Genomic DNA, 10,030 nt, shown 5'->3' on the forward strand with positions numbered 1-10,030 from the left:
CAGTCTTCTTCGTTGTAAAGCGATGTTTTAGAGTGCCTCAGAAAGACTTGAGGGCTTCCTAAAAATATAGATTTCTGTACCTCAACTTCAGAATTTTTTATTTTGTATATCTAGGATAGAAGTAAAAAGTTTTCATTTTTGACAAGTTTCTAAGTGCTGCTGCTGCTACTTGTCTATAGATTTTAATAACTATCTTAGAGATTTGCTTCACTTCAGCAGTCTAGAACTGCTACCCCAAATTCCAGATAGACAGGCTTATAACAATTGGTATTTTCTTATACATATACTCAGAATGTGATAGATATGTTCTATATTTAAGTTGTTACTATATTCCATAGTATTTTATTCATGACTATGGGAGCCAAGGATTCTTATAATTCAGGAAAAATCTGGACACCCATCCGACCCTGAAGCTACTCAGTCATTTAATACAGAAAGGCATGTTAGCAGAAGATGAGCTACTGACACACTCACTAGCAAACAGAAATGCCTGAAGACAAAACTGAAAGTGAGAAAGCATTTTTACCACTTCCTCGACTCATGTTTATATAGTGAATAAACTGATATGCTCTGTGTGTGTGTGTGTGTGTGCGCACATGGACACATGGTTAGGAGAAACATAAGATTTTATCATAGAAGAGGTGTCTCCATAGGGTCCTTTGGGCAACAAAACAAACGATTTCTTAATACAAATTCTTTAAAGCTTACTATCTTGAACAGTTTTAAGTATATAATACAGTATATTCATGGCAATAGGTTTTAATAAAGGGTTGATAGAGGCAGGTTATGTCATTGTCATATACAGATTATAATTTATAAATCAATATCATTTTTTATCCTAAAAGTGCAAACAAGCCCATTCCTCTCTTGCAATCACACTAGGTCTACCTGCGGACTGGGCATCCAATGACTTACCCTTCTTACTGTCCCCTTTTCTCAGTAGGATCCTTTCTTTTTAGAGTTCATTAGGGCAGGGATTTTGTTAACTTATTAAGTAGAACAATTTTGCCAAATATATGTTGTTACCTTCTCACAATTTCTTAATAAATAACCATGATAAGCCTCTTTCCTCCTGGAAAAATATAACACTTTTTAAAAATACTGGTGTTTCTCTGAATTCAGGAAATTCTAAGCCAGATGAATGCTCTTAAAATTCCCTGAGGAAAGCTTTCATAAGAAACTGCAACACTTTACTTTGGGACATAAGAAAAACTGAACTACACAAGAAGCAACCAGATGGAAATATTTTGTAGGTGGAAAGATATATATCTCAGAAGCAGGTCTAGGTTTGAGTTCAGGCAGATTTGGATGGAAGGTCACATTGCTCCTTTTGAATATATCTTTCCTCCTCCTGAATAAAATTTTCATATTATTTTGATAGTCTCTTTTCATCATGTTTGCATTTTTGTATAATTTGTGCTTTTATGATTTCTTATTTTATAAAATAATTTGAAGCTTCATTATAAGGGAAATAAATGAGCACAAGATGCCAAACTCAACTAGATGTTTGCAGGTTACTAATGAACCGGTTTGATTCCCCAAATCAAAAATCACCTCCATTTAGTTCTAACTTAGTTCTTCACTTTAAAATTCACCCTCTCTTTTAGGGTAAAAGATTAAAACTGAAACTTATCCTTATAGGTTCTTAGGGATCAGAGATAACTGGGAACGCTGTCCCTTAAAGCTTTCATACTAAAATTCTATCTTCTATAATTTATGGGATATATAACTGGGTTCTTGAAAAAATCTGTGTGTAAACATTTAAACAGACTCAAAATTTATTGGAGATCATATCTGGATACGCATTTATACTTTAAAAGCATTTATCAATTCATTACCTAAATGATTTTGTTAAACCATAGTGGACAGCTAGTATCTATGAATGACACCCAGTTAAGAAAAGAAACCAAGAAACAAGGGTGGAGTTTTTAAAAACAGTTTTCTTTTATAACATTTTCTTTTGAGGAATCAATAAGATAATCTGTTAATTATTGAATCACTGAAGTAAGATAACTAGCATACATTTATCACATACAAAGGACTTATAAATCTACTTTTGTGTACAAGATGAAAATTTTACCTTGCTTCATAGACTACTTAATTATATATTAGTATTTTAATTAAATACAAGTGTTGTTTTCAAATGATATACTATTTGTTATACCAGGTGTGAATGTCAAACAGAATCATCATAAAATAAAAAAATTAATTTAAGATTACATTGACAATAAATACATTGGCAACTCAATCTGTGGTATGTACTTTCTATATTTATTTGAGGAAAAAAAATTAAACACTAGATATTTTTCCAAAGTCAACAGATTTTTAAATTCTATTTTACCAAGTGTTTATTTGAAAATATACCTATGGCAATTAAAATAATTTTTGAAGGCTATTAAGTTTATCAAAATTATTATTTATAAATGATACACTAGGAAAATATCCTTTAATAACTCTTTTGCTATAGATTGAACAAAGTTTTAAAATAAAAAAAATATGAACTCATCACATTGCTTTTTTTAGTCAGCTTTTCACTACCATGACCAAAAGACTTGACAAGATCAATTTTAGAGGAGGGAAAGTTTATCTGGGGGCTCACAGTTTCAGAGGTCTCGGTTCATACTTTCTGACTCCATTCCTTGGGGCCTGCGATTAGGAAGAACATCATGGCAGAAGGGTGCGGCAGAGAAAAGCACCTGGGTACATAGCATCAGAAAGCAGAGAGAGCGAGCCAACTACACTCACAGACAAAATGTAAATCCCAAGGGTCTATTTCCATGAACCCACACTCTCTAGTCACACCCTACTTGCCTACAATTATCACCCACTTAATCTATATAAGGGAATTAACAATCTGATTAGGTTAAGGCTCTCATAACCCAAACATTTCATGATTTTGGGTTTGGATACAGATTGACTTGGTGGGTATTTGAGCATTTCATAAAAGTCTCTTAACATGCTCACCCCACTAGCAAGCAGGAGCAAAACCCCTTGTTTCCTAGCTGTTGGAATGATCATGAACATTTTTTTCTGAATACAGATGTCTATCCTTTCCTATAAAATGTCTAATAAACTACATCCCAAATGTAGTTTCTCTCCTCATAGTTTTATTGAGCTAGTAAAATTATTTGCTGACGTTTTAAATATTGACTTTTCTACAATATACTTCTTTTTTCCCCCTTTGCAAATTAGTGAATTTCAGAAATTGTAGGAAGTCCTTTCCCTCTAAAGACATTGAGAAACTTTTGTGAGGGTTATGCATCATGTGGGAACTGTATCACTAAAAATTAAAATGTGATGATTATACCCACTTACTAATGAGGAGGACAGTGTTAATGAAGAGAAAGGATAAATAGTTTAACTAAGGCACAGTTGATAGGGAATGAACGAATGGATGCCTCAGATTCCTAGCAAATATAGAAATCATGCATAACAACAATCAGAAGGGGTATTTCATGATGTCAGCTCATTAGTAAAAGGTGTTTATATGCTATTTGTGCATATAATACACCTGTTCACAATATTTTCTTTTTATTAATTTTCATAATTTAGTTTATCTTTGCATTCAGATTTCTTGTCACATTTCAGATAGGCTTCATATTTCTGGAAAAGAGTACATAGATTTGCCATTATTTATGAAATTATCTACAATTGTTCATAAAAGTTGAATTGATACAAAATATATATCTATAACTCTCTGTCCATGGGTAGGGGAAAGGGGTAGCGCATGTGCCATTTCTAGTAGTTTTCAAAGATCCTTGCGCTTATTCTCACAGGCATAGCTGCTAACCCCTGCTTTGCCCTCGATTAGTAAGCTTATGTTGATCTTGATGAAAGAGCAATTGATGCTTTCAGGCAATTTAATGAAGAAGAAGCTTTGTCTGTACTACAATACACTTTAAGAAAAGTGACTTGTCACATGTTCAGAATAAAAGTGCATTTTTATGTGGAGTTATAAAGACCAACAGGCAAAGAGGGAAACAGGACATCAAGGTGCAAGAATCCACAGAGGAAACTGATGAAACCAAAATCAAGGCCTTCCTGGAGAGGACTGGTTGTACTCTGGATATAACCATTGGACAGAAGCATTATGGCGGTCCTCCACCAGACAGTGTATAATCTGGTATGCAGCCTGGCACTGGAAAAAGAATTCTTTGTAGGTAAAACACCAAGAGATTTATATAAGGATGAGTTGGTGCCTCTGTTTGAGAAGACTGGACCTATTTGGGATCTAGGTCTTATGATAGATCCACACTGTCTGGTCAGAACAGGGGGTATGCATTTGTCACCTTCTGTGGAAAAGAAACTGCACAGGAAACTGTTAAACTGTGTGAGAGCTATAAAATTTGCCCTGGTAAACACCTTGCAGTATGCATTTCTGTGTCAAACAACAGACTTTTTGTCTGATCCATCCCAAAGAATAAAGAAAACATCCTGGAAGAGTTCAGTAAAGTCATAGAGGTTTTGGTGGACATTATTCTCTATCATCAACCCAAAGACAAAAAGAACAATTGGGGGTTCAGCTTCCTTGAATTGAGAATCACAGTCAGCAGCACAAGCCAGACTCTGGCTGACGAGTGGAAAAGTAAAAGTATGGGGGAAACGTAGTTATAATTGAATGGGTTGACACTGTGGAAGAAGCAGATCCAGAAGTCATGGAGAGTTTTATTTGTAAGAAATCTGGCTTCTACTGTGACAGAAGAAGTATTGCAAAAGTCATTTTCTGAATCTGGGGAACTTGAAAGAGTAAAGAAGATGAAAGATTATGCATTTGTTCATTTTGAAGAATGAGGAACTGCTAAAAAGGCCACAGATGAAATGAATGGAAAAGAAATAGAAGGGAAGAAATTGAATAGTCTTAGTTAAACTTGCAGATAAGAAAAAGAAATAGCTCCAGGCTGCTAGACAGGCCTCCAGAAGCACTGCCTATGAAGATTATTACTAACACCCTCTCCCTTGCATGCCACTTCCAATTAGAGGTCAAGGTCATGGTGGAGGGGGAGGTGGATAAGGCTACTCTCCATATTACTTTGACTATGAAGGTTATTATGATGATTACTATGGTTATAAGTATCATGACTCTTGTGGTGGCTATGAAGGACCCTACTACAGCTATCATGATGGTTGTACAGTAGGAGGACGAGAAAGAGGATAGGGAGGGCCAGGTGCTCCCCCCCCCACAAACCAGGGTGGAGCACCACCTTTGAGAGGTAGAACTGGCTCTTCTCAGAGGAGGGCACCTTTGGGACCACCAAGAAGCTCTAGAGGTAGTAGAGGGGGTCCTGCACAATAGCAGAGAAGCCATGGTTCCTATGGAGCTCCAGGCAATCTTGAGGGCAACATAGGAGGCAAGGGCAGATGGTTACAACCAACCTGATTCCAAGTGACCCCAGATCAACAACCAACAGAACTGGGGTTCCCAATCCATCACTCAGCAACTGCTTCAGTAAGGTGGTGACTATTCTGATAACTATGGTTACAATAATGACAACCAGGAATTTCACCATGATACTTAAGGGTAACAGTGGAAATAGATAAGCGAGAGCTTGAAAATGATAGTGGCAAGATATGATTGGCTCTAGATCTACTGCATTCTTCAAAAAAAAAAAAATGGCTTAACGGTTTCATCTTTGACTAGCCATTTGCTTCCATTTGTATTGGGCTGAAGAAATCACTATTGTGTATATACCCAAGTATTTTTATTATCCTTTTCATAAATGTTCTTGGACATTGGGCTTTCAGAGTTCCCTCATTCTGGGGATTACAATGTTTTTATCATTTCAGGCTTCATTTTAGCTTCAGAACAAGCTGTTAAATCATGATTTTACAAAACCTTTGGTCTGGACAATTTAAACTTTTTTTTAAAATTTGGGATAGAATACATAAGAGTATGAAGTATGTTATAAATACAAATACAAGCAAGTGCTTTGTTTTAGTAGTTTTAAGAAATTAATGCAAACAAATTTAAGTTTTCTTATATTGAAAATAACCCATGCTTTTGAAGAATGAGGAGCAGCTATAAAGACCACAGATGAAATGAATGGAAAGAAATAGAAGGAAAAGAAATTGAATAGTCTTAGCTAAACATTGTCTTAGTTAAATAGTCTTAGTTAAACATTGCCCAACAGTGATTCATCAACTATGGACTACAAATATAACGATACGTAACATATAGCCTAACATATAAGAAAACTTAAATTGAAAATAACCTATGATTTTATGTTTTGCATTTTCAAATTGTTATAGGTTACCTGCATTTTTAAATTGTTATATCCTCACAATTTTTGACATCTGCCCTACAAAATTTGTTTGGCTTAAATGTCGAAGCCATGACAATTTGCTTTTTAATGTGATTGAATTTCCAATTTCTTGTTCATATAAAATTTCAATAAGACTCAAAAATCTATTCCAAAATAAATTTAAAAAAAATACAACCATGAGAGGCGACCTATGCCACGAAGTAATTACCAGTCTAATTTTCTATCTTTTACATCTAGATTGCTTTGCAAAATTTGTAGTGTTTAATTTCATATTCATATTGCTTTGTATAATAAACAAATCAATACTAGTTAAATTAATAAATAGTAATAGATTAATATCAAATAAAATAATTATTATTAATATCAAATAAAATAATAATGGAAATAAAGAATTGATAAATGATTCTTACAAGATAGATGTATATAGTTTCATGCTGATTAATTAAAATAAGTAATTGAGAAACACCACTATTACTAAATTAAGCAAGGGGTATATTGTTAATAAAGAAGATACTTGAGGATTCAAGACATTCCATAGCAATCAATACTAACCATATGAGTATAGAAAATGATGGAATTTCAATAGGATTATTGTTATAGAAGGTGTTTGTAACAATTTATTTGCCACATGTTATTTGATTCATATTTTCTTAAAAGCATTAGTTAAAAATCTCTTTATGATCATCTGGTATGGATTTTGTCATTGAATGAACAGAAATCATAAAAAAGTACCTGCTCTTTATCATAACCTATTCAAGAAATTACTTTCTCATAATTCATGTTTTAACACAGGAGCTTATTGAATGTTCAGAATCTTTTAAATAAATTTTTTTGGTTGTAAGAATTTCTGTATCTAAATTTCATATTAAGTAGTAATTGTGCAGTAATACAGGACATTTTAATATGAATTTTTAACTCCCTTTAATAAAAAATGGTAAGTTCTTAATAAGAACCAACAAAACAACTGAGAAGGTGGTGCCAGGAGTAGACAGCTTAGTTCAGAGCTATTGCTCTATCTGAGAGAAAACACAGATCATGAAACTGTTCTAAAATGGAACCAGGATTGGAAAATGAAAGAACAAACATTAAAATCACTTAGCAAAATATTGTAGATCTCCATGAAATTTTGGCTTCAATGTCAAGACTTATGATGCCAAACGTGCACCAAGAGTGTATGAAAAGATTTATTATTTACCTAAGGAAGCCATCTAGTGGGGCAGGGCAGCTTCCCAGAGAGGTAGGAAAATGGCTTGAAAGAACAGGAATGGGAGAAGGGGCTGGCTTGGAATTTCATAGTAGTAGTAAGGGAGTAGGACCAGGATTAGAGTTCCTAAATATGCGACAAATTTCTCTCTTTCTCTGTGGTTTCTGTGTCTCCTTCATGGTTTCTGTGCATATGAAGTGAGTTAGATCCCTGCCAATGCTGAGTCGGGTAAGACAGATACCAGTCTCTCTGGCAGCTCTCCAAAAAAGCCATAACACTTCATTCACATTCCACTCCTCTTCCTCCTTTCTGGGGTAGAAGCTTTGAGTTGTACTTCTTCTCATGATTGCATTGAGCCACAGCAGCCACAGCAAGCCACACTCCCCCAATTTCTCTTTGTTTCAGTAGCTTCCAAACTCTGCTTGTTTCATCAATATTCCAGGTGAGGTGAAATAGAAACCAATCCCTTGGACAGCACTCTGAAAATCTAGAACCTTGGTTGCATGCTTCTTCACTTCTTCACCCCATGTCCTATGGGGAAGTATTGGTCTGGGGTCTTCTCTATTCTTTGTTGCAGGATTGAAGGAAGAGAAAATGTGTGTAAAGTGAAATTACTTTTCTTACCCTTTCCAGTGATGTTCCTTCTTGGCATTGTATTCGCCCATGGCACCACAGCCTCTTAACTGGTTTCTGGAAATCTCCAAACAGTATTTTGTCCATGTATCTTTGTTAATTGGTATTGCTAAGGTGGGGAACTTAAGACCTGGGATTTCCTATTCTGCTGACATCCCTCCTCTCCTTTGCCCTTTTAACCTGTATCTGGGCAAACTAATAAGAAACCAGAATAGAGGACTAAAAGTTCTTATTGCCATTTCACTTATGAATATGTCCCTGGAAGGTAGACTAGGCATCAACAGCAGTTCTGTTTGCTCTGTTAAAAAGAATTTGTCTTTCGCTATTCAGTGACATCTGGGATCTTTCCTAGATATACAGGGTCAATAAATGAGCTCTTTAATCTGGTCACCTCACCTCAAAAGCATTTCCAAAGGTGAAGCGACTTTAAAGCTTGCACTCATGAGAATGATATATAGTTATCTTACTGGAAGGTGACCCATTAACCCCCACTTACCCTGTAAACATTAGATGAGAATCTCCAGGCTACTTTTTACTTCTGTGATACATAGCACATTGTACACAGTCCTATTTATACTTTTTATATTTTTTCGTTGCCTATCTTATAAACTATAAGCTCCTCAAAGTTAGAAACATTTTTGTGTTTATTTTTGCAAAATAGCACCAATTACTTCACATTGATATAAGTATTTGATAAGTTTTTCCATTATTTACTTACTAATCCAAAATTAGTTATTGATTTTCTATTCTGTACTACTACACAACACTGAATGCATAACAGGTAAATAAATAAAATAATGAAGTAGATTAGTACATACTACAGCAATTTTTTTCAGTATGAATTATTGAAACCATGTAATCTCTTATATTGTTTTCTATATTAACCTAGGGGAATATGTATAGATAGTGCTAAAAGCCATTTTATATCCATGTACAGATTTTTTGAAAATGTTTTCATGTTCCAGATGTGTTTGTTGCTATCCCAAATCATAGAGAGTCTGTGAATTGTACAGGTCAATCTTCCAACAGTGATACTTAATTTTCAGTTTTTCTGTTATGTTCTTTAATTGGCAAATGACAGTATAGGTCCATCTAAAATCAAAGTTGTAGTTGTTTGCTATTTTTTCAGTCTCTCTCTGTGTATATCTTCATTGTCATAGCCAAGGATGGGGGAGGTACAATACTATTTCACTTAATTTGCATCAACCTTGAAGGGATAAAATCTCATTTTTCTATATAGACCAAAGTGATTGGAGTCATCAAATTTCTTTAATCATAATCTTCTGAATTCCTTACAGATATGAGATCCTGTAATACAAATAGTTATGGGTCTGTGATGCAACAATAACAGTAAAAAATAATTGCTTCTCTCAATTCTGTGTTTTGGAGACTCAAGATGGCGGGCTAGAGGAAGCCTTCCTTCCTGTGTTTCTTAATTACATAGTAAAAATTAGTATCTGAAACACTGTATACATGGACCTTATTGGAGAGGAAATGGAGGAGTAGAATGTGTTTTAAGGTTTTTACAGATCTTATGAATCTGAATATTTTTGCTAAAAATGTAGAAAGATAAAAATTTTTAGAATTGCTTACCTTTGAGGGTAGAGCTACAGGTTTTCTGTAGTAGTTACTAATATATTGGATAAATGTTTAGAAAAGAATCATTTTATTAGAAAAACCATAAACTAGAAACAGCAACTAAATGGAGTTTTTGGCCACGCGCCAATGTTACCAGTAATGATAACATATTTTTCTAGAAATATTTTACTTTGGTGATAAGTTTTCATTCTAAAATTAATCATTAAATCCTAATTTGAAATTTTGATAGTTGGAAAATTCAAGAGAGACTCCATATCCTGAACTGTAGACTTCAATTATTATTATAAGTTTTATTGTACTTTTAATAACATAGTAATTTTACATGTTTATGGTG

The 10,030-nt window shown here is 34.2% G+C and overlaps 1 pseudogene; it reads left to right on the plus strand.

Moving 5' to 3' along the window:
* Nucleotides 1–486: 486 nt before the first annotated feature.
* On the plus strand, nt 487–5,534 carry LOC107143607 (annotated as a pseudogene).
* Nucleotides 5,535–10,030: the final 4,496 nt, after the last annotated feature.

This window comes from Marmota marmota, unplaced genomic scaffold, assembly GCF_001458135.2.
Source record: "Marmota marmota marmota unplaced genomic scaffold, marMar, whole genome shotgun sequence".
Taxonomy (NCBI): Eukaryota; Metazoa; Chordata; class Mammalia; order Rodentia; family Sciuridae; genus Marmota; species Marmota marmota.